Here is a 26,141-nt window from a genome sequence, read left to right as displayed (position 1 = left end):
AAGGGTTCACTCTGCATTACTTCCTCCAAGATTTGTGAGGGCATCTCCATTCTTAATTGAAATTTGGGGCTTATATCCTTGGTGGGTTAGGAATCTGGGGAAAGGGTATGTCTGAAGGAACAGATCAACAGCAATGGGAACAGGAAATCTGCATAAGTGCAATGGAAACATGAATAATAAAATAATCACAAATTCATCTGAAAGCCCTGCATATTTTGAAGTACCAAGTAACGTAAGGTTTGGCAGTATCATTGTATGGTGGTTCAGTATGTGAACAAGGAATTGTGATGGCATTTGTTACAAAACGCAAAGTTTTATATCCCATCATGAAGGACAGCACACTCAAAATGCAAGCAAGACGAAAGGCTGAGATCCTCCTACCTTGGACTGCACTTGGGCACAAGAGCAACTTCCTAAATTAATAAATGAATCACTTAAGTTTCCTTAAAGCTCCATGCTGCCCTGGACAGATAAGCTAGCCATTCCTGAGGTTCATGATGCAAGCTCAGCCCAAAAACATTGAACATTCCATGTATTTATTGTAGAGTCTGAAGTTACCTCACCAGAAAGGAGAAAACACAGAAACAAAAGAGGACACAGCACCAGGATTTTAGTAAGAGAATGCTTCTCCTGGTAGCCTGCTAAAATAAACTTCCAGCAAGTCAAATTCTGGACAGTCTGAGCACACAAGCACATATTTACCTACATTACTTTGCAGGCTGAAATGTCTCCTTTCTCTCTCCCCCTCCTTTTCTCCCACCACCAATAAAGAAAATGAACGCTGTACCAGCTTCTTTTCAGCTAACAAAGTTACAATAATCGAGATACTCAAGCTTTTATGTGCAAGCACCAGACCAAATTGTGTGGAAGAGGTTGCTATCTGCTCTGGATCAAATTACAGCAGAGAGTGAAGCCCCACCCCACGTCTCCTTTAGCACAGTCCATTAGACCTGAAAACAAATTTTTCCATGGAGCAGACGACTCCTGCATTTAGAGCACTTCACAGAAAAGCAGATCATCCAGTTTTCACTACCCATCCCCCAAGCTTAGTCCTTTCATCTCAGCCAAACAAGCCACAGCTCTGCTGAATGTGTTTATCACACTTTCAAGAGATATGAGCCCCTGCGTCACTGAAGCTTTAAGACTCACTAAGCTGCCCTAGTCCTCTGAGCTTTGGGAGCAGCCATTTTAGCTCAGACAACTCCTGCACTCAGAGGCTCATATCTTCTCGCCTGTGCACAACATGGCCTCACTTATCTCAGCTTCATCTCAAGCACACCAGGGTTTTCCTTTCTCCCCCCGCTTTTTTCCTCCTCCTCCTTGGGTGATGCTTGAAAAATCAGCCTCTCCAGAGCACAGCTTCCCTTGTCCTGTGTTGCTTGCTCCCAAAACCATGTAGCTGCTGTCCCCCCACGCTGCCCAAGCAGCACCTTCCCTCCCCTTCAGCAGGTCACCCAAAAGCATCTCCCAGGCTTGGTTCCCCTGTCCCATGGATGACACACACCACGCTTTGTGCCAGCATTACAGCATCAAGACACTGGTCCAAGCTGTCCTACAGGCAGAGACAACACACAGCCGAACCTCCCAGGACGAGGAGGAGGAGAAGGAGGAGGAGGCGGTGGGGGAGGCAGGCGGGGGGCCTCCAGCCTGCCCTGTCCCTGGGGAGCCCTCCTGCTCGGCGCAGAAGACACACCACCCCACTCCCCTGCCAGATTCCAAAGTCTAATGACCTTTGTTAATCACCAGCCAGCCTGTCTGCATCAGCAAGCCCTGCCAGCAGACACACCCTTCAACACAAAGGCTGTAGCTATGCCTTTTAAGAGAGGTTCTCTGAAAGCTCCATTGTGTAGAAGAGAGGAAAAACAACACACACACAGACGCACACACACAAATCTCCCTCTCTGTCTCTCTCCCCCCTGAAAACTTCAGCCCCTTCAGAAATACCACCACAAAAAAAGCTTTCTGCTCTGTGTCTCCTTTGGAAACTTCAGGCCAGCTTTACAAAACGGAAAATCAGAAGGGAGGGCAAACCTGAAGTTCTGAAAAGCGTAAGCCTGACCGCTTCAAGAGGTAAAAAGCACCATCATCCTCATCCCTGGCAGTTGCAATTCTTTAAAATGCTGATGCTTTCAGAAGTTGTCCTCAAGGATGCAGCTTGTTGTCTAGACAGTCTCAAACCAACAGTACCCTTCTTCTGCTACAAAGCAAAATGTTGAGAGAGTTGAAGATCGGTAATAGCTGCTGACTTTAAAAAATGCTAAAGAAGCCATTCTAGCAGGTTCTAGCTTTAATGTCAGTATGGTCTCTATCACAAAGGCAGCTCCAAGTCATGGAAGAGGTTAATCTTACAGCAGCTGAGAAGAGCAAACACCAGGTACAGCTGAATGGCCTTCAAATTGATGCTTTCACCAAGAATCATACTGAAAGTAGGATGAAGTGTTTTGTTAGGAATTCTGCTCTACTCTTTGCACATTTTTTTCCTTTAAAATACAGACATCACACAAAGGGGGGAGAAAAACACAGAAACTGCTAGTTTGAGCTCATTTATCAAAAGAAACTAAAACACAATGCATGTCATTCTCTCTTTTTTTTTTTTTTGTCTGTATGGGATATGGAACTCTGAGAGACCCACCTACCTAACAGCAAAGAGCAATTCTAGTGCAGATGTTGAGGCAGTGTCAAGACGGCACCCCAAGCAACGGAGACAAAGAACAAGATTTGCACATTCATCCACCATGATCAGCTACAGCAGCATCTTCCATACCTACAAACAACAGCTACTTCTGCATTTCGTTTGCTCCATAAAATGTGCATTCCATAATGCCTTTAATTTTCAAACAGCACCACGGCAAGACTTAAGTGGGGGGATGGAGGTGGAGTGGGGGTAGGGGGAGGAGGGAAGGTTACTAAATCTGCTAAATCAAAAGCAGAACAGGAAGTCTGGGGAGAAGAAAAAAAAAAAACTCAACCACCATAAAATGAATCCATAAATCCCACAAGTCCTCTAAAATATTCACAGCCAATCTCTTGAGATCACATTGCCCACACCTAATGTGACTTATAAAATACCCCTGCTCATGTGAGGGTAGCCTCACCAAGCAGATGATAAAATACCTTTATCAAACTACTTACAGTCTTTTCTTAAGGTCTGTACTGTTTAGATGGAGAAGAGGTGTTCTGACTTCTATCATGAAGGGAAAACTTCCCAAATATTGAGCAAAACCAATTCACAAAGCTGCATAAAGACCCAAGGTGGAGTCTCAAATCATCCTCAACCTCATGCACTACCCTTAGGAACATGTGAGGAGCACATCAGAGACACAGTTGCATTAGATTTCTAGGTTTTTAAGAATCCAAAACAAAAGATAATTGTGCTTGTTGAACAACAGTCATTACGGAACTTGGCAGCAGCTGGAATAGTACAAATCATTATGTTTAAGTTTGGTCTTAATGCTTCAAAATACAAAATTAATTGCGAAGCCCAAGGCACTGACCTCAAAAATTGAGCTTCTGTGGTTGACTACCCATCCGTTACGTTCAGGGATGGGAAGTCGGCAGCACTGCTCGAAGTCAAGAACAAGACGCACGTGGCACAAACCACAGCGGGAAGGGCCAGGCAGACCACACGCACAGACACGCACACCCCACAACACCACACTCAAAAGGAAGAGGTTTTCCCCAATCTCAGAAGCTCCCTGTGACACCCAGGGGGATCAGACATTCCCCAGCCCCAGGCCGCAGACACAGGTCACACACATGCACCTAAACCACCATCCTCAGGGGGTGCCAGGCACCGATGGCCTCCTCGGGGCCACCCTCTCAGATCCCCACTTTAGAGCCCAAGTTTTGGCCCGATGACAACAACAAGCTGCCCTGAGGCTTCCACCGCTCCCAGCTCCTCCACACCACGTGGCGTGATGTGACACGTCACCACACAGCGTAGTCCACGTGCCACGGCTCAGTGCTGACAACACCGTCTGGCAGCGGGGGCCCACGTCACCCTCCTGACTTACAGCCACCAACAACCAAAAAAATAAGGGAAAGCTGCTCTGCCTTATAGGAATTACACAATTTTCCACAAAAACTGAACCTGGCAGCAGTGCCACAGGGCAGGGGCCAACCCCGTCACAGCCATGGTGATGTGAGGAAGCACCAGCAGGTGCAACTGGGAGCTCCTCACCATGGTGGCTCTTCTCCAGTCAGGCCCATTAATTAGCTAACGCACTGCTAACTGGTTCACTTAGGCTTGGAGGCTTTAAAAATATGGCTAGAGGATAACAATGTGGGAAAACAAAAGGGACTAAAAACCATGTATACATTCAAGAAACTGGAAACCTATCCTAATCGGAAAATACTGCGGTCTTACTTTTCTTTTCTGATTGATTGCAATTAATGAGGAATTGCAAGAACAAAGTCAGTCCTTGCTTAAAGTCTTGTAAGCTTATTCAACTTGTGTCTATTTTTCAATGATCAATCTCTAGTTCAAACTTCTGGGATTCTTGGGCCTTTGAGGACTGATTTTGAAATTACTCCTCCAAGCTGATAACAAAAATAAACTAAAATTAAATGCTAGTTTCCTTCTCTGCTTTTTAAGCTGGGTTTTTACTTCAATTGGTTGGGTTGCAACTTTTAACTCCCATAGAGTTATTTGCTGATTCCTATTGGCATACAAAGAGCCAAAAGAAAAATTTTATCACCCATTAAAAATGTTATTGAAGTCCACTTTGGGGTTTTCTGTATTACTATTCTGAATCTCAACAGTTATACCCATTAGACAAATACCTTAGTGATTCCTGCTTCTACCACTCATTACTACCAGGAGATACTTCACTTAGTTTCTTCTCATTTCTGTTGATCTACACAGAAATTCATAGCATGTTGCAATGTTCAATTTCAATTACAAATCCACTACAACTCAACAATAAAAACAATCTGAAACAGAGCAGGTATAGACCCCCCAAATTTTCCATAAATGTGTTTATCCAACCATCTGGAAGACAGAATCTGAAGCAAACTCCAGGTCAAATTCCACAGGAGAAAGCAATCCTACTACACATTCTTAGTACTTCCTATTCAAAACTTTTCTGAAATCTTCCTGTCACAAAAAGCAGCGCAACCAACTTTGTTAAGATCCATACAGTTGCCATTCACTTCTGTTGCTTTTCAGTATCTAAAAACAGTCATTCATTAGACATATCCAATACCATTTAACAAGCATTATGGGTCTCTGTAAAGCCACTGCATAACTCACAAAATCTTCTGCACTGTAAAGGAAACAAAAATTGCCTTACTCTTAAAGTTTGTGGAAGAGAGACTATACAGTGTTGGGATCTGCCGAGAAGCATAATTTTTTTTTTCTTTTCCTTTTTTTTTAAAAAAAGTTAATGGAGGGAACAAGGATTCACAGAACCTCTGTTTATTTTTCTTCTTGGCACCTTCATATATAAACACATAAATGAGTCAAAAGAGATCCAAATGATGGATTAATTGCTATCAGCTGAACCAGTTCTCCAAGCATTCTTTTTGAAAAATAAATAAGAAATTAAAAAACTGCTGCTTTATTACACATCATACCCATCATACGCATTTTATTACCCATTATTTACTCATCATAGATTTTACAAGTAGGTAGGAAAGAAAGGTGAATCAGAGATAGGGGCACAATGTGAACTTCACCTACATATCTTGTGGAACAGGCTACAGTACCGAGATAAGCAAAAGGTAATTATCTCACTGCAAAATAAAACAAGAAAACAACAATGAAAAAAAATCTTCTTCAGTAAGAAGGGAAAACTGCAACATGAAACACCTGAACTTAATCCGTAAGTGTTACTTGCAAGCAAATCAGATCAAAAAGGAGCATGTAGATTTAAATAACCTAATCATAAATGCCATCAAGTTGGGACTTTATTTTTTTCAAACTTGCAAAATGAAGACTGTTGTTTTTCCAGTTTTCACAAATAATATTTCCTTGCTCTTTTCTGGGGGGGATCTGCTATTTGAATTCTACAAGTATACCTTCAAACTTCGGACTTCAAATTTCAAATAAAAGCATATCATTACTTAATTAACAGACAAATTAAATCAGCATTGTGCCAAAGAGTGAATTTCAAAATTTTGTTGTCTTCCCTTCCTAATGGTTAGTCATTAGCCATCAGGCATGGACAACTGGGTTTCAGGATAAAGAATCTCAGGCCTACGAGAAGGCCTTCAAAAATCAAATGATTTTGCTCCAAACAAGACCATTTTTTTTTTCTTAAGTCCTGAATTACCTTCATGGTAATTCCTATAGAAATAATAATAAAAAAATCTATATTTTTTCTCAGAAACAGTTAAAAGACCAAAGTAGACTTTTCCCTTAATATGTCAGCTACATCATTTATTGCACAAAATAAGTTTTGAAAGTTGAAATACATGGAGACACACGGGCACTTTTTTGGAAGTTTACCTGTAGTTCATAAGACTTAATAAACAGAATGTGCTTTGGCCACATAATATGGGGAGATATAACAACCACTTTATTAGGGCAGAGGTAAATTTTCATCAGATAGGTGAACTTGGTAAACTTCCTTTCCCACCAGAAGATAAAGGAAAGAAGAGGGAAGAAAAACAAGCAAAATAATAATAATAAAAAAAAACCTCAACCAAACAAAAAGCCACACACACAAAAGCATTAAACCATTTTCCCTGTCAAAATTCTCAAAGGAAATGAGTGTTCAAATCCTGAAATTAGTCTAATAAATGACTCTGTTAGGCCTTTCACCTTTCATACAGATATTAACCTAATAAATAATAATAATAAAAAAGTGGAATTGCATAGAGATAAAACTGTAGAGTAGAAATTAAGTCCACCACTTGGCTACCATACTAAACGATCATGGGAAACAAGCATGTTCAAAAGGCAAGTGGGCAGGCCCATCTGGGAACCAAGATATAAAAGGCACAATACAACCAAAAGCAGTAGATCTGGGCTTTCCAATTTTCAGATGGGAGTTCATAGTTAGCTACCTCAAGAATTCCAGTTCCTGGATTGCAGATTTAAGGTAGATGCACTCCCTATTAAATGCACTCACGGATGAAGGTGTCAGTAGGTGGTGCTGAAGAACACAGCAGAACCGTTCCTGGGTACTCAGGAACTCCTTAAAAAAACCTCATTCCTTCATATATATTGCAAATTATGTCTTCTAGACACTCTTTACAGAAGGCATGCATGACCACTGTCACCCTAAAAGGAGCAAGGGGAGGAGCAGACTCCTCAGCTTGGCATAACCCCAGCAAAGATCTCTTTGTTTGCCAAGAAAAGTCGAAGCCGTTACAAGGTGCTTAACCAGTAACAAACCAGGCATGACAAACTCACCTGCGTACCCTGCTACACCATAAACTGAAGTGGGAAACAGAACTGTGAGGGGAGCGTCAGGGGTCCCCTGATAGTCATCAAGACCTTAAATATACCCCAAAACACAAACAGCTTTTCATGTCTTTAAAAGTAATCTGGCCATTTGCACCAAAGCATGTGCACCAATGCGTGGTTTATGGTTGGTGGTCTGCAAGAAGCATGATATTTTTACAATTCCTAACTACAGCACATAAACTACTTGACAGAACTAAATTATGAGAACATATGAAATGATGTATTATTAAAGGTAACAGAGAATTTTAATTTTAGTGACCGGAGACTAGACTAGCCAACATGGTTGGCCTGAAACTCAGGCAAGTCTTTTCTATGAAGTTGGGAATCAAATTCATGTGCATTCAGAAACCACCACCAACACCCAGGAGAAAGTTCTGCTTTGAGAGTGCTACTGAAAAATGTGTTCAAGAAGACAAAATGAAGAGAGATGACCAAAACCTTGGAAGACAGATGTGAAAAGCTGTTTTACTGGGAGGTGTTTTGCCTGAAACCATGGAGTCTGGTTAGCCACCAGAAGTCATGGTTAGCAATAAAGAACAAAGCTGAGCAGAATGGTTCACTGTATCATGTACTTCCCAAAGCACCTCAAGTATCAGTGGCTGGACAGTGGCTGAAATTCCACTGGTACACTGGCACACATTAATTAGTAAAGCCTAAGGATTGTTTATCTGTCCCACTATATTCTTGAAAAGTACCGATTTCCTTGTTTGAACACCAGCTTTGTCTTATGCATTGCCTCACTCCTCCCCAAGCTTCCAGTTTTATTTGACATTTGTTGGGCAGCAAGTTGAAGTCTCTGTCAGCCAGTTTATTTCCTCAGGTAATATAAATCCATCACTGACCCATTTATAATGCTAGACAGAATACATATTATTATTTGCCCACTGACTTACAGTACAGTAGACAACATCTTAGCCTTAGGTAGGCCAATACATGCAGCATTTGACAAAATGCCTTAAACAGTTACCTCATATCCTCACTAGACTGCAACCTCTTCTCCCCTCATCAAACACTCCCCAAAATTGTTTCCATTTCTGCAAATGAAGGTCCTCTGCCTGTTTGGGATGTTGACTGACTTGACTGAAGAGTGATGCCCTTGAAAGGATGGAGCAAGTTGCAGCTAACATTTACAGATTATCCAAATATTTTACTTTATCCAAAATTATAATTTTATACATGTTCCATCACAGTACACTTTGGATTGTAGTACATACACATTGGAACACAATATACTAGGTCAAAAGAAAATCTCACTTCTTTTACTTCTCCTTCAACTTTCATCTCCACCCACCTGGTCGTTCTAGGAAACAGTGTTTTCCTCATCTATGTAATAGAGCCAATGTTTTCAGGTATAAAATATTTTATATAAGGCAGTCATATTGGCTCAGTCATCATTTGTGTAAAATGTAGATATCAACAATCTCTAGAAGGAAATAAGTGGAATGTCTACAATGCAGTTCAAGAGGAAAAAAAAAAATAGATAGAGCCTAGTATTACAGTCACAGTATTTATGAATTGACTGAGGTTAATGGAAGCTCTCCAGCCAGAAAGTGTTCGGATCAAAGAGGCAATAGAAACACTTATGTTAAAAACAGGAAAAAGCTTCTGTGCCCTGTCTGTAGAAGAAATGTGACTTTGTTATGCAGGTAATAAGAGCAATCTCTCAAAAAAATGAAGAAAAAATCTCTGGATAATCTTAATTCTCATCTTTCCAAAAATAAACAATTCTTTCCACCAAATACTCTGGACATATTCAAATTAAGGAGAGAACTATTACTAAAACTCAGCTGTATCAAAAGTGGTAAGAAGTTGAAGCTTCTAATGGAGTTCTTCTGTCCTAGTTTATTCCTTTTTGCTTTAAATAAGCTCTTCGAGGGTCAGCCACCAAGATCCAATTTCTTTCAGTTCCTCCTAAGAAATACCCAAACAGGAAATGGACCATAAAAAAAAAAAAAAACTACTAAGACTTTCTTTGTAATGAGGCCCATAGCTAAGGGGAGAAAGATTACAACCAACTGTATCCTTCAAAAGTTACAAACCTTACAAATATATAGACAATACAAAACTATTGCAGCTTTTCTCTCTTCTACACTCCCTTTACACAACTCTGTTTTTTTTCCTATTGATGTAAATGCTTTACACTTAACTATTTTAAATGGCAAATTCCAAGCATTTTAGACAAGTAGTAAGAAAACAAAATTCAGATTTAGAACAAGAAATCAGTTCCTATTGCCTCATGATTACCTTTATTTTGAAGAGAACAAAAACAAGAAGAAAAAAATCAGACTGCTCTGGTTTTACCCTGAAGACATAAGGTGAAAGTTGATAAAAAGGGAACCTAGCTTCTAGAACTTTATTCCTGGTAATACTCACAAAAATGCCAAACTACATATAAATAAAATGATCTTCCTTGTCGCAAGGAGTGTTCAGTTTCAGACTAGTTTATCAAAAAAAAAAAAAAAAAAAAACTCCTTCCTCATGCCCCCCTGCAAAAAAAGAGAGAAACCCTGTACATCTTTTTGTTACATTTCCCCCTCCTCACTCTTTCTACTTAACCCAGTGAATTAAAGGTACAGCTTCTTATAATTTACAAATGCTTCATTAATGATTTTAGCTACCTCAGGCCATCCCCGAGTTGAAACCTAGCCCTCATGTTTATTCAAACACTCTGGAAAGGTGTACCTTCCAGAAGTGTACCTTCATTACAGAAAAAAAGAAACATAGGATAATGATAACTAACTTCTGGATAATTAGGTTCTTTAAACTTTGAAAATATAGGTAACCTGGAAAATGAAGCCAAATTCTTAAATATATACATATATATATAAATATATATAAATATATATATATATATACACATATGAGACAGGAAGTAGAAAACTAAGCACAGCTCCCCAGAGAGCATTTGGTCCAAGCAAGGTGAATACCGGAAAAGATTTTCAGTTGTGCTGACTTAAGAATGCATAGGCAAGTCCAAAGAGGAAAGACATTTTAGAAAGTTCTCATGCATGTACTTAGTCAATCTTTTCCATAGTGGACCTTCTCTGAAGTAGGAAAAAAAAAGTTCACAAAAAGACCTGTAAGATGTGTACCTCAGAGAAATTCAAGAAAAGGCAGAGTGCCCAGTGTAGGAGAACCCTAGATTTCACCAGGATTTTGGTTTTGTGTGTAAATATAAAGAAGCAGCAAATAGATGTCTGAATAAAAGCACTAAATGAAATGGCAAGAAAAGACGTTCTTACGTTCTTCGGCTTTGTACTGAGAAGTCTCTTTAATTTCATTGCAAATCCAAACATGCATTGAAAATACATGGGATATAGGCTCTTCGGGACAAACATTGTTTCTGGGCTATTGACACTTGGCTTCAGGAAAAGAAACTAGACAGCAATCTTCCTTTATCCTCACTAGCCATTGCTTTACCTGCAGAGAGTAACTGCTCCAGGGACATGCCTTCTCTGGCACAGTGGGACAAAACATCTTGGCTGCCAATGGCTCCATCACCAAAACAGAGAAATACAATGAGGTCTCTGTGCACCTGCTTATGGAGCAGACCCATTTCACTCTGAAAGACCAATTTTGTATTGCTCTTCTCACTAGAGGTCCTCTCATCCTCTCTGCCTTCCTACCTGACATGGGCTCCTGCAACTGACCACAGCAGGTCTTCCAACTTTCATCCTGGCTCCAGATCATTCTGCAGGACACACTAACTGCGTGTGAGAGGAGAACCAGCAGGAAGACTGCATCCACACTTGGACATGCTTTTGGCCCGAAGAAGGGTATTATTCAAAAGCACGGCAGCTCTTCAAGGGCAGACAAACCCTGACATGCATATAAAATAGTGGACAAGGTAGTAATCAAAATGTGTTTTAAGCTGACAAAAAAAAAAAAAAAAAAAAAAAAGTCTTATGAGCACTGAAAAGATCCAGTAGAGTTTTCAGGCCGGTGAGATATGTACAAATTTATACAATCCCTTTAATTAATCTGAAACCTTCAGAAGTAACATTCTGAAAGCAAAAAGAATTGTTATCCAGCTTACAACATTTTGCATAAAGGGAAGGAATAAGGCAATAACAAAAATGTGCTACAATATACTACCATTAAAAACAAAAGGTGTGTAACTGAAATTAGTTTTATCGATCATTATACAACCACTTGAAAAAAAAGGCAATAATGTTTGATTTAAAGGAAAAAAAAATCATAAATTTCCCAACTTCCTGCTCTTTGATGAGGTACACATGAATAATTTAGGTACCTCAAATGTCATAAGAATTCTCCACCTCAGTAGGTTTTAAAATGAAGTAGGATTACTCTGAAGCAGAATCATATGCAAAAAAAAGGAGTATATATTTTTTTTCCTGTTTTGAACAAAGGAACAAAGATGGGGAAAAAAAGGTTCTGAGCCACAAACAGCATAGCTTGAACTGCTGTGAATTGAATGTGCTTAAGGTTTATATCGATTGAAGGGAATAGATGAATCTTTCCAGCTACACATGGAAAGGAGAGAAAAAACATGCATGTCTTTCTGATAAGAGTCCAGCTAAGTGAACAACCATTTACACACAATATTCAGCAACATTACTTGCTGATCAGTTGAGTCTGCACCTGTTTTTTCACACAGTAGATGCACATATGGACTTTATGACACCAAAATACAATTAATATTTTGAGGCACTTCACTTACTTCATTATGATCCAGCATCCACTACATTTTTTGCTTTTCTGCTCTTCCATACTGTTAATGTGCTTTCCAATCCATTCGAGACTTTTTAAAAAAAAATTATTTAAAACTTATTTGAATAAAGGCATTTATACTCTTTCATTTGTTTCTTGCAACAAGCATTTATTCAAGCGTGGGTTCTTGTTTGCAAGAATGTGTGCACAGAGTTTCACATTCATTTAGGACTTCATTGACAGAAGAGTCTGTGTCAAAATTATACAATCAGTCCTACAAAAATCTGATTTTCTCTCCTCTTTATGGAACACCAAAGGGAGACAAGACAGCACCATACTTGGGTTTCCATTGACCTATATCAAAAAATTTAAGACAACCAAAGTAACTTGCACAGAGAGAAAAAAAAAAAGAAAAAGGACTGAAATATCTCCCTTGTTTTCAAAGAGCTTTGAATTATTGAGCATAATCTGAAGATTCACAATCTGCTCATAGTATGTAAGGAACAAAAAGGCAGAATTAAATATATCAAGTAGCTACACCTGATACTCTGTTCCTTGCAGTTGCTACCTGCTTATGTGAATCACGCAATCTAAGCCCACACTGTGGTAGACCCTCTCTGTGTGAAAAGCAAGCTGAGTCTCACCATGAAGAGCCTTCCTCCTTTAGCTTGCAAGGGAGAAGCACAAGGCGGTGAAGTGGCTTCGGTCCAGGTCACAGAGCTGGTCTGTGGTACTGCCAGCAGCAGAGGGTAGGTTTCCATCTTCCAGACCTTTCCTGTTATACCACATTCTCCCTCTGTGCCAATATCTCTGAAATCCCAGTGCTAACTTACCACAACATCTACAAACACAAGTTTCTCCGGTGTAGTGGAAGTTGAAAGTTTGGCAGCAGGGGTAAATCATACACCACACACAAAGGAAAAACTAATGCTCTTTATTAATCAAGTTTGTTTGTTTGTTTAACTGGCATTGCCATTTCCAGCTTGCTGCACAGAATCCAGGTTTTTGCAGAATTTAGGTCAACTCAGCAAAATATCTGCAGAGCCAGGGAGAACAACATGGAGGATAGAGGTTAAGGCTAGTGAACCTAACTGCTTATATTAGATAAAATCGGAGGAGTTCATGAGGGAAGAGATAGATGGGAGGAGAGAGAGAGGAGAAAAAAAAAAAAAAAAAAAGCGGTATATGATGGTGGGGGAGAAAATTTGTTCCAAAGAGCAAAAACTAGAAAACCCCATATTGTTATACACCAAGGGGCTTTTTGCTTAAGACTGACCTGCCCAAACTGATCAACCATTCTACTCTGTTCTCAAACTATTCTAAAGTTTAGGCAAGGTATTTATCACTCTGGTGCTCCAGAAAACAATCCCCCCCCCCAAAAAAAAAAAAAATCAAAGTATATTAGAAGTCATCAAAGCATATCTTCTTCATAGCATCTTTGCAAAAATATCCATAAGAGGAACAACATAGATCTTCCCCAGTGTCTTCTGTAAGGAGATATTCATGACCAAAGAAGAGGAAGTTTGATTTAATCAGACCTCTCTTTCACACATGCTAGCTGGAGCCACAAGCTTATGCACACTTCCACTCCACCCTGGCTAACAAAATTTATGAGAACAAACCAGGCAATCCATTTTCACATGCTGACAATTACATCTGCCCTTCATTGTTAGGGCATTACCACAAAATAGATCCACATATTTTATGTATTTAAAAAAAAAAAAAAAGAAGTTTGAGTTGTAAGAGACTCAAGTCCTTCAAAGATTCAGGCTAAACACCACCTTCACTACTAACATGCCATCTCTAAAGCACTTCAGGCACTTCAGTAAAATAAGTCTTCCTTCTGTGATTCCATTTTAAGAGTTTGGATGTTTAAGAACGCACCTCTTTCCAAAAATCATAATTAGCTTGTGTTGAGAGACATGTGCAACATACCAAGGACTCCTGATCCTGTTTAGTGTGAACCCAAGCTTTACAAAAGAAGCTCAAGGAAACAGAGCAGTCTCTGTAGCAATCTCAGATACTGCTGGCATTCCTGCTGAAGGAAGCATACTGAGCATGCTTGATCTTAAGTCCACCGAGCAAAACCAGCCTGAGCTTCTGCCAAAAAAAAACATGTGTCATGGGCAGCTGTGACTGTTTTTTTGCTGGGATAGAGATACAAAGCGGTAACACCTTTTCTTTTTCTTTCTCTGTAGGTGTCAACAGAAATACACCAGCATGCTCACCACAGTTGGAAGGAACTAAAGATCCAGTTGGTGCTTACTGGTACCAGGGGATCAGAAGGTTTTTTGGAGAGCATCTGCCCTCTCCATGCAAAAAGAGAAGACTCAAAGAGTAGACTTCTCTTCCTTAGTTCTCTAGCTCAAGGCAGCATGTGGGCAGATGGACTGTGCATGAGTGCCACCTGTGCACAGTTTCTGCCCTATCACCTGGGAGGTGCAGACCCACCTGCTGCCTCACACTGAGTTGGCTCACTCAGATTAGCAAGCAGAGTTCACTGGAGAAACTACCTTCCCACCCCCTGTCAACCCAGCTCAAAATATCGAACAAAGTCTGGAAGTAGATATAATATAGGCATTTTGGAGAAGCAGGCAAAAAAAAAAAAAAAAAAAAAAAAAAAAAGGATGATGCCAGTAATAAATGGGCAGTTTTGCAGGATCACAAAATTGAGATTAAATCTTTCATCCTTTTTATCCCTGTCTACATTTCTTGTGATCAAGAAATTCATGCTGGAATTTTCTTTATTTCTGTGATATTCTCTACCATAAGTTATCTCACTTTGCAAGGGAACTCCTGGCATTAAATCTTAGATTTCTGCTCTTCTGCCCTGAAAGAGCCACTCTGTCTTCTGCAGGCATCTCGTTCTCCATGGCTTCTTGGAAGATGTAGATAAGTCATGTTTCCACACCCTAGCAGAAAACTAGCAGATGTCCCTACCATAGATCCTTAAGGTAACTCCGAAGCCAAAAGAATTGGTCTTTGAGTTTTTATGAATGTATTTAGTGTGATGATCCCTCATGACAGAGAATGAAATAGCAGGCAAGACCTTACTACTGCATCTCCCTCCTGAGCAAGAGGAGCACACTGCCTTGCACACAGCAAGACAGAGAAAAGGAGAGAGAGAAGGGTTGAGAAGGGGCTATGCAGACAAGACCAAGAATGACTGACAGTCAACTGACTTTACTGTCTCTTAATTTCATTTGCTACTGAGAGGCCTCCCGTGCACTCCACAAACTGATGTCTGGGGTTGCAGAAACATAACTTTTCTTCCTCTTTCTTTTTGAGGAAGACTCCTTTTCTGGTTCTCAATGCCTCTTGCTCTGAACTCAGTAACTGATACAATTGTGGTCAGTCAAGATATTGCGTGTGTGTGTGTGTGTACACTATGTCTGGATCCTCAGGAAGGCAGCCTGGTATTTTATTTTTAAACTTTGGCTCCTGTTGCGCAGCCCCACATATAATGGTTCCACTCCTGAAGGTTGGATACTCTTCTGCTATCAGCTTTCAAAGAAAAACAAAGCCATGCAAGCCAACACCACCAAGCAGAACAAGAGAAAAGTTCTCTCCTAAAGATTATTTTTCCCTTCATAGAACAAGAGATCAGAGAAGGATTAAGCCTTCAGTGTCATTCCAACTTCCTCTCCTGCACTAGCTGCTGTGCAAGTCCCGGTACCTGCTCTGCTTTTAGATATTTCTCCATTTTTTATTCCTAGAAATGCTATGGAGTTCTGCCGATCTTTCCCAACTGAGAATTAGATCTTTACATGGCTTAGTAATTACTAGAGCCATTTCTTATAGCAGAGGATCAAATTAGGAAATAGTCACTTCTTACCTGAAAGTAGAACTTGCAAAGGATCTTCAAGGTCTTAGAAGCTGAAGGCAGAACCAGACTTGCTAAACATAGGATTGGTGTTACTGTTTACCCTTCCTGAAGAGCCTGCCCTTCTAATGTGTTCCAAAGCTGACAAACTTAACTTGTATCATGTACCTCTAGCCACCTGCAGTACAAGATCATTTTGGCAGTGAGGCTTCACTGTCAAAAGAGAGAGAGAGAAAAAAAAAAGTGGTTTCCTTTTCAGCTGAGCACACAGGGACTATATCTGTAGACTTGATTATTAGAAGAAAGGAAATGTTCAAGTTAAAGACAAGACTGCTCCTTTGCAAACAAAGTTGAGAGAAAAAATTTTACTCTGATCATGGGAAAGAAGCGCAGAGGAACAGCTTGAAGAGAGGAAGTTACCTTCTTAACTTTACTCAGTTAACTTTACTCATGATGGAAGTCAGCCACTAATCTCAGCATTAGTCACAGGTTAGAATAATCACTCATTCAAAAACCAAAAAACACAGAGGATGCAGCTCAGACCACTTTCCCCTTTTTCATTCGTGAACTCCTTTGTTCTCCTGCTGTCTTCTAACTCCTTCAATTAGATTAGTGCAGTACCACGTTCTGAGGCTTGAAAACAGTCTTCCAAAACTGAAACTACAAATTAAGAACGGAAAATATTTTGTCAATTATGGAATCAGAACTCCTCTTCATCTTGTTGAAGTAATTGGTTTATAAAAGTTGAAAAGAACGGTGTTTGCAGTCAGGGCTTTACTGCAGCATGACCTTCAGAACCAAGCTAATGTATCATTTTTCCCGAAACGGACTTGTTTGTGAATTGGTTATCGAAAACCAAGAGGATCTGAAGACAGAGCTCAGTGTTAAAAGTCTTTGATTAGCATGGGAGTCAGAAAGACTTATTCTTTAAGTTTCTTAGATATATCATCCTTAATAGACTAAAGAGATGCCTGACAGAAAATTGAAGCAGATTACTACTGCAAGGATCAAGTCCCTTGAATCTACAAAAATACATTCAGAATGTAATTGGTAGTAGTAATAGAATTTAGGTGTTCTAAGAGACTGATCTGTTATTAAATTCTCATTGGGTTTTAATCACCTCTGTGGTTTCAGAGGTAGACCAAGGTCTCTAGTTCTGATCTCTAAAACCAAGATTTAACTTCTAGGTTCCAGAAAGTACTAGACCAAAGTTCTGGATTGTAGCATCCAGGAGAAACCAGAGGTCTTTCACCTAGCAGACCTGTTGTCGCTTTAGAGACTACAATGTGACTTGGTCAGATTGTTCAATCTCTTCCTCTGTGAAAACTGGAAAACAGAAAAGCATATCCAATTCACTCCCATCAGCCTCATGTAAATATGGCTCCTTCAAGAACAAAACACAAATCACTATTCCATAGTTTTAAGCCTGTAGAAGACAGGGAAATGGAGGAAACCTTGGCCTCAAGATAATCAAGCAAACCTTGCACTTAGCCTTATCATTCACTTGACTTGGAAACCTGCTTCCATTTGCTATGCCAGGAAAAAAATGTTTCTGTCTGATGTTTTTGGTAAAAGTTCGTCATCTGCTTAAGGCATCCTATGTTTTCACCAGCTATTCTTTAGGATAACATATCCCTAACCTGAAGTGGGAATGCGGGCAAGAATCATCTTGCTTAAAAGTTCACCTTCACCTTAGGCAGCTGTCCACATCTAACCCAATGGTAACAGTCAAAAGCAGTAGGAAACTAGAGCAGGGTGGATTGAGTCACCTTCCAGAAGTGCCTGTCTCCCAGCACTGTGTCCAGAGAAAGACTACGCTTAGATTTGATACCACAATGCTTTCTTGTGAATCTATTAATTATCCCAATGCTTCACAATCTTTTTTTTTTCCCATTATTAAATTAGGAGAAAGAAATATTTATACAGCAAACATTTTATAATCTTAGATTCTAACCACTGCATCATGTTACAGATTGGTACAGATTCCAGATTCCTGTAATATCAGGCATATCCTGGCAAATTCACTACTTTTAGCCCTCCAAATGTCACTTCTGAAAACTTCTGCAAGGTGAAAAATGAACTTCCTGAAAGCTCTTACACTAAAACATTTTCCAAACTTCAAATCATTGTTATCCAATGCATTTCCACTCTTTTCTTAAAGAAATGCTAAATTCTGGAGCAGATTTAGTATTCCAAGAGCAGCTCTAGTACAGACCAGTGGAGAACCTCTGCAGTAACTCCTGAGCAGCACTGGGGCAGTGTCTCCTCTGTTTATACATCTAAATGTCAGTCCACTAAGCTATTTTAATCATTTTGATATCTGGTATTTTGAGGGAAAAAAAATAAAGAGAGAGAGAGAAAGACGAGACTCTTGAAGTCAATGTTGCCTAAGAAGAAAAGACATTTCCTGAGCCTGTTCTATCCTTTATAAGGTGAATGAGGAAGTTTTAAGTGTCTTTCATTTTTAAATATAAATTTCTGGTGTAGAAAAGAAGGAAAAGGGAAAAGGAAAAGGTTTTTTTTTAAAAAAAAAAAAAATCTTGTCCAATACCCTTCTTGTCTGATCTGTAGAATGTTTTTGTTTGCAGTGGAATATGTCCAAAAGTAAAAGGAAGATCCTTGCTTTTCTCTCTGGTACTACAGAGGCACCACATTGGTGTTATCTGTTTGATCTATTAAAAGAAGGTAAGCATTTATACTTTGGTCATACAAAACACCCAGAGCTGCCTTTTTTTTTTTTTTTTTTTAAATATACGCCAGAAAAGCAAATGGTCAATGAGACCTTGGATTCCTCTGTGTTCTCCATATGAGGTTTTCTGTACCCAAAGTCACCTTCTTCTGGAACTGCAAAAGCAAATGCCTCCATCTGGATGATCCCCAAGGAGCTGACCCAATTCTCAATCCCTTTTACTTGGGAAAAAGAAAAGAAAAAAAAAAAAAAAAAAAGCACAAAAGATGTTAAGGCTGCCACTTAAAGGTTTTGCAAATATGTGATTTGATGATTTCCCCTCTCCAGTTCGAGTCCTTTCTGAACACTTGATCAAAGCCCCAGAAATTGGTGTGGTCTTTAAGGACACAGGATAAATGACAAAATGCATCATTGGCCACAGGAACTTCAAAGAGTCTTCCTTCACCTGATGGATGACTAAGAAACCAATCTCATTGTTCTTGTTCAAAGATTCAGACCAGTCCTTCATGGTCCCTCAGTTGTCTAGTCCATGATACAGTCTTTCTTTTTCATAAAAGCATTATCAGAGCTATGATTGCTACAGTGTTCTGACTTCCTAGGAAAATGTGACATATCCAAGAATGCTGTCCTGAAGATCACCAAAACTAATCAAGATCCTCTGATGCGCCTCCTGCTTCCTGAAGAGGTGAGTAAACAGAAAATAAGAAATTATTTTGAAGGCTTTGTCAATACAAAATTGACTTTTTAGCTTTGCACAGTGCAAGGCCTATTTCTTTTTAAAAAGTTTTTTTTTAAGAAAATGCCAAAATCTTTATCATTTGGAAGAATCCTCCTCTGTTAGATTTATGTCCACTCAAGAGATTTTTCCTGTTGTCCTCACACATAGACGTCATCTAAAAACTCATTCAACATTTTTTTCCAGAAGACTATACATAATTTTGATCACCCTGATTAAATAACCCTGATTTAGTTTAGATATTATGTTAACAAAGTTGTTTAAAGGTGAAAAAATAGTCATGTGAGTCCAGCTGCTGAGCAACTAATGTCATCCTTTCCTCTCTCTGGAAGTTCAGAGAGTTTCTCCAGTTCAGGGCAATTGAAAATATCCAGTATGGCACACCCTCTGAGATTAGTTTTAACCTTCTCCTAAGAATAGATGGGAAATCTTCATAGTTGCTTTTGGATATAAAATACGGCAGTCATGACAGCTCAATAATCACATATTTAAAAGCTTCAACACAGACTTCCACTCAGTGTAATCTGATGACTTTCTGATGTTGTTTCATAAATGGACTCCCAAGGCAACATCTTAATCCCCAAGCACAGTAGCGATTGACTATGATAGTATCTTCTAGAGAAGATTCTCTGTAGAATCAACATAACTTTCCAGACAGTATGCTGAAGAACAAAGGATGGAAGGGTTTGCATTGATCACCAAGATAGTTCTATGTTATCACAGACACCAATTCTCACTGAGCCTGGAAGCCAAGTTTTACAGCTCTGGAAGATGAGGTGACCCTCAATTCTGCTAAATTTACCCCATATCCTCAGCCTCATTGTTCCTTTAAAATAGAGGAATTTGTACTGAAATCCCACTGGGACTATTTTGGCTAGGACAACTGGAACAAGACAACCAAGAAGAATACTCCCAAACAGAAGAAGATTCTCATGATTCCTATAATTTGACCAACTCAGCTCTCCAAATTTTTAAATCAATTTCTTCTACAATTTAGAAGTATCTCAGAATGTGGAGATGAGTTATTCAGGGAGAGAGGGACAGAGAAAAGAGGTGGTGGTGGTGGGGAAATCTGCATTTCCTCATTCATAGAAGAAGTTTTAAATCACTAATAAGTCAGAATTAATTTGCCTTCTATACCCAATGAGCTTCCTCAACACCAGTTTGATCCCATATTGCAGTCTGGAACATTTTGTCAGCTTCTTAGTAATAGTTAAGATTTTCTAGGCAAGCTACAGAAGATAAAGTACTTGTTCAATACCAGTAGTCCATTGCTACACTTTCCCATTACAAGCCTGTCAGCATGCCAACCCAGAGAACTTCCAGAATTCCTGCTTGCTGTCTTCCCACAGAACACAAAGCGGCATATTCCTTCAGAAGCACCATTCAACCACCCTTCCTTGCATATGAGTCTGCATCTTTGAGACAATGGATAAGAGGAGGCGGACCACTTCCTCCATTCATTTGCTCAGCCTGCTGAAGCGTCAGATCTGTCAGATCTTGCAGCAGTAGCATTATCCTTTGTTCTGATCAGGTTGCACAAATAGATGTGCTTGTGTCAGTCCCCAGAGCAGAGAATTTTTTTTTTCATGACCAATATGACTACAGCTCACACAACATATTGCACCCTACTGAAAACCGGTTCTTTGGTTCTTTCCCTCTGCTCCCCAATCCAAGAGTTCTCCTACAAATATACAGCTCAGCGTTATGCACTGAGGAAGGAAAAAGGGGAAACTCTGTAAAACTCAGTTACAATTTGCATTCTAACCAAATCAAATATAAGAGGCACTTGAAGGGCCTTAAGTCAAGAACCTCTAGGTTCAAACTGATCATGACTCCCAAGACCTTTTACCATTTCTCTGCAGGATATGTCCCCCCCCAATGGTGAGGAGCATTAGTTCACTTCACTACATTTTCTTCTGGCCCAGCAGCTCCCAATGCTGTCTGTGACCTACCTTTGCCCAGAACTCACACCTGGATTGCTTGAAAGCCATCTGCAACTGAAGAGACACAGGTTAGCCACTGCCAGTTTATAGAAATATTCAAAGCAGTAAGTTCAGTTTCCCACACTGACAACAGAAAAATAAATGATATGGTCATGAGCCCGCAAAGGGTTACAAACGATGGCTTTAATTTTCCCTTCTTTTTTTCTTACCATAATACACATTACGTATGAAACAATTGTTATCACACATCCTCCTTCTTTCTAGGCAGAAAATGATATTAACAGGAAAACACAGCCTACAGGTTCTTCAGAACTTCAATCTGTCACAAAGAACTCACTCATGTTGGGTGTTGAAATTTATCTATTACCTCCAAATTTCTTGTATTTTTGCCTAAGTGTAAATATGCATCCTGTATCATGTCTGATACCCAGTAAAAAATTGAATCCCCACTTCTGGCTTCTAGCCAGGCTTTAAGCAGAAAAAGATTTGCTAATCCATGGTTTGCAATGGAAAAAGCCCTACCACAGGGAGGGAAAAAATGTCCTGCCTTTAACCAAATCTAATCTAATCTTTACTCACAGCTACTGTATGAGTACTGCACTCTCTAACGTTAGCTTCACACATAGAGGACAAAGAATTACCGATACAAACCCTTTGTACAAGGCCAAGCTGAGAAAATAGAGAAATGGATTCATGCTCCCAAGTTTGCAATCAGAGTCAATAGAGCTCCGTGAAGATGTATCCATTTTTTGAAATGAAAATATCCTCCAAAATGCAACAGTATTACATGATTTCTTTTTCATAAAGGGTTTGACTTTTCAGCTATTATCCCAGTCTTGCTTTAGCACATATTTTATATTAGAACGCGTTCCAGGAAGCATATGGCAATAGAACTAGGTCAACCATTAACCAAATAACAGGAAGCTGCTCTGCAGAGCACACCCTTCAAAGCTAGCTTAATGAGCTAGCTCTTCAGAATGTGTCCTTCACTAAGGTTGAAACTAACCATTCCACAGGATTTTCTTTAAAGCCACAAGGTCATCTGAGTTAGACAGCTTCTGGACACGACAGATTGAGAACAGCCAACTTCATCCCTAAAGCAGCTAGGTCAGATGCTAAGGAGATGAAGAACACTCCACAAACATGCATGGGTCAGTGAACACCACAAACCAGTTCCAGTCATTTCTTCACCTTATCAGTGAAAACAACCCATCCCATTACTAATCCACTCCCACAATTTCACCAGAGAACATAGGAATCTGCCTTTGCACAGTTTGTGGGGTGGGATACCATCACTAGATAAAGTGATACCATCTGTCTGCTTCTTTCCATACTTCCCTTTCAGTCAAGGGCAAATTATTTTCCAGATAAAAGTCATCCCCAAACACTTGCTGTGTTTGCAAAAAAAAAAGATTGTTATTAAGTCTTTCAAGTCAGTGCCTGATTAAATTCTTCACATTCCCCTTTTTTTCCCCTTGTTTCCCGTTGATATGGTTGAGATATACACACTGGATTTAACATGATCTGTCAAATTAAGAAGACAAAGTATCAATACTAATGTTGGTATCTTCATTTGTTCTATCCTAGTCTTATCAGCTACTTCCACTAAATACTGCATTTCATATATTTAAAGCATCATGTTTGAAAAGTAAGACGTTTCTGAAAAACATCAGATGTCAAGAAACAGAATCCTTGAGTAACCAGCTTAAGGTTGTTTGGTTGGATGAAGCTCTGATTCTTCTTATACTCCTAAAAAGCAGCAGAGATGACCTTCCTAAATTGTACCTAAACAAACAAATAAAACAAAATTTGCCAAAACTGTACTTGAATTCTGTACACAACAGTCACTGATATCCATCAAAACTGTGGTAATTACATGATAATTCAAGAGCTGTGTACCAGAAAGCAGCATCAGTTTCTCAAACTCTAAGCCACCATGAGGCAATGTGACTGCAACCACATCTTGCAGTTGAACATATAAGGATCTTAACATCAATCTTCTAATGCTCTCAAAAAATCCATATGGACTTTGTCTCTTTATATGATAGTCTTTAAGTAATAATTCTATACAAACCAAGCATTCAGAGATTTTGAAGTCATTGTTTTAATTACTCAAAAATGCTTTAAAAAATCAAAAATTCTCTACACCACCATTTGCATTGTCAGTAGTAGATTTATACATCTCTACTTTTTCTAATAGGAAAGCATGCTGAGGGTATGCATAAAGGAAGAGTTTTCCAGAGAGTTCACATGGCCACCACTCACAAATATCCATTGCGAAATATTACTGATGCAAAAAAAATAAGCAAAGGAGAAAAACAGAAAGAACTGATGCCCAGCGGATATTCTCCTACCAGGATCTCCAAAACCAAGAACTCCCTATAACCTAATACTTAGGAGCTAGGATGGCCCTCCTTCTGGTGCTAATTCCTGCTGGTCTCTCAGATAATAATTCCAGTTTCTAATTATCAGACACAGGAAATGATGAGGTATCCATGATGACAGAGGAAACTGTGTGTATGTGTGATCATATGTCCTTGCAGATTGCTTTGTATCTCAAGCGACAGCTCCTTGCTGAAACAGGCTAACTCAGTGGAAGTCTGCCAAGCCTGCTGTGGTGAGATTATCATCTTAGTAGTTATTTATAATAAACTATCTTCAGCAAGTAGCACCTTTTTTGGTATGAAAAAGTCAAGGACAATATTTTTTTACTGATGTTTTTGGGTTTTTTTTTTTTTTTTTGCTATGTAGAGATGCTGTACTCTGAATGAGAAAGGGTATGGACAAAATCTAGAAGCATTATTCATTTGCATATGAAGAATCACTTCTGAGGCAAGTTCTCCAATGTCCTCTAGAGATTGTCCAACACCATCGTATATAAAAAACAGAGGTTGCCAGCTACTGAAAAAGAAAACCAGCAAGATAAATTCTATAGACACACACACGCACACACAAATCTTGATTTGACCTTTTCCTTGAACCTCTTGATGCTGAAACGTCTACCACAAAATGGACTTATCAACATAATTAAGTAAAAGTTCTGCCTTGTGAGATCATTTTCAACTTTAACATAATTGTTTGATGCCACTTTTTTGCATGTAACCTATACAGAAGTGCTGGACCTCCATGACTATGACCAAAAAATCTCTTGAATGGGGCCAATGGAACATGCAGGACTTCGCAGGGATGAAGCTACTGCAGAAGAGAACATGCAGTCTTCACAGAGCAGCCATTCTTCACATGCATCCCCTCCTCTCATCACAAAACTGCAACTGGGAAAACATACCTGTGGGTTGACTACTCCCACTCCAGCTCTTATGAAAATATGGAGAAAGTCTTACCTTTGCAAGGATACTACAGAACAGCATCTAGGACAAGGATCCATTCAAGGACAGCTGTAATATTATTCTTTGAAAATCCTGCTGAATGGGCAACAGAAATCCTGAGGGCTCTGGTTGTTATGAAGCATGGATCTGTATGCCCCTCCCTGAGCAAGCTATAGCATTCCAGAGTTTCCCTGACTGCAGCTAGAGAAGATGTCTCCAAATGCTACAAAAAATAAAAATAATAATAATAATAAAAAGCTACACAGAAAAAGACCTGTCTGTGACTGAAGACAAAAGCCAAATCACTGAATGGGACTTCTAAGATTCAAGGATCCACAGAATATCTGCTAAGATTATTTAGAAATTATTTTTCTGCAAATTTAGACAGTCATGTAACACTATTTGGAGCTTAAAAGAATGGTATCGGGATAAACTGTCTTTAGCTTTAAACAAATGGGAAAAAGAAATTATAAGTAACAGAACATTCCTACTAAGGAGAAAACAGAAACGATTGCAGTATTTTTCTGTAGCTTCTTAATAATTAAAGAATGGCAAAGTGTATGCAATATCACTTGCACTATTTCATACCTTTCCTCATTTTGCAGCTGCTGTACAAAGTTCTCAAATGGTTACAGCTTTTGAACAAACTGTCTCTGCACTAAAGCCAAAAGGATCTACAGTGAAACTTCATCTGAAGCTCAGGACTTTCACATGACTGAACTTTTCTCTTCTCCAGATCTGCTTAGCCCTTCAGCCTCCCCCCAGCCCCTTTTATAATCCATCAGACATGCTTTTGGAGTGCACTTCACTTGTTTAAAAAAACAAACAGGTTCAAAAAGAGAAAGAAATGAAACCCTGCTGGGCTGAAGTTTTCGGATGACAAAGCAGAAGGTAATCATTTAATACCAAGTATGAAAGCAACATAAAAGGACAAGATGCAGAGGGGAAAAATCTATTTAGGCTTCCTGCACTGGCATGAAATGGCTGCTTTCCTTCTACTGCCAGCTCCCATGCTTCATGTTGACATTACACATCCTGTACTGTAGATCCACCCCCATGCTGATGCTTGCCCAACAGAATTATCTCCTGCGTCACAGCAGTGGTAACAGAACTGCTGGCTCTGCAGATTTGAAAGCACCATTTCAATGCTTAATACACGCAGCAACTGGACACATTACCAGATATTCTGGGTTGGTTTGTGGCACTCTCAACACTACATCACTCGGCCTAACCTTCTGTTAACCAGATGGTCTGTTCTCCCCTTGGGACTAAATCATTAAACTTTATTTTATTAAATTCTATCAAAACGCAGGGACAGTTTACAGCACTTGTGCCTGGTTTATCTCCAACAGGGTTGCTAAGATGAAAATGACCTAAAAATAACTGGAAATGCTGCTTCACACCAACAGAGAACAAGATCTTTTGGAGTAAATATTTAAATGATCTGCCAGATGAAGTACCATAGCAGTATGAACCACATGGATAGCAACTTGTATTATGTACACACATGCAAATGTACACACTCCTCTCATTGTAAAA

General features: G+C 39.4%; 1 protein-coding gene across 3 annotated transcripts in view; it reads right to left on the bottom strand.

Moving 5' to 3' along the window:
• Nucleotides 1–26,141, bottom strand: part of ZNF462 (zinc finger protein 462) — an 87,743-nt gene that overhangs the window by 49,313 nt on the left and 12,289 nt on the right. The window lies entirely within an intron of this gene.

This window comes from Tinamus guttatus, unplaced genomic scaffold (genome assembly GCF_059628265.1).
Source record: "Tinamus guttatus ecotype Peru unplaced genomic scaffold, ASM5962826v1 Tinamus_guttatus_pri_ptg000372l, whole genome shotgun sequence".
NCBI classification, from domain to species: Eukaryota; Metazoa; Chordata; class Aves; order Tinamiformes; family Tinamidae; genus Tinamus; species Tinamus guttatus.
Note: the sequence above shows the minus strand (reverse complement) of the source record. Positions and strands in the feature narration are given on the sequence as shown.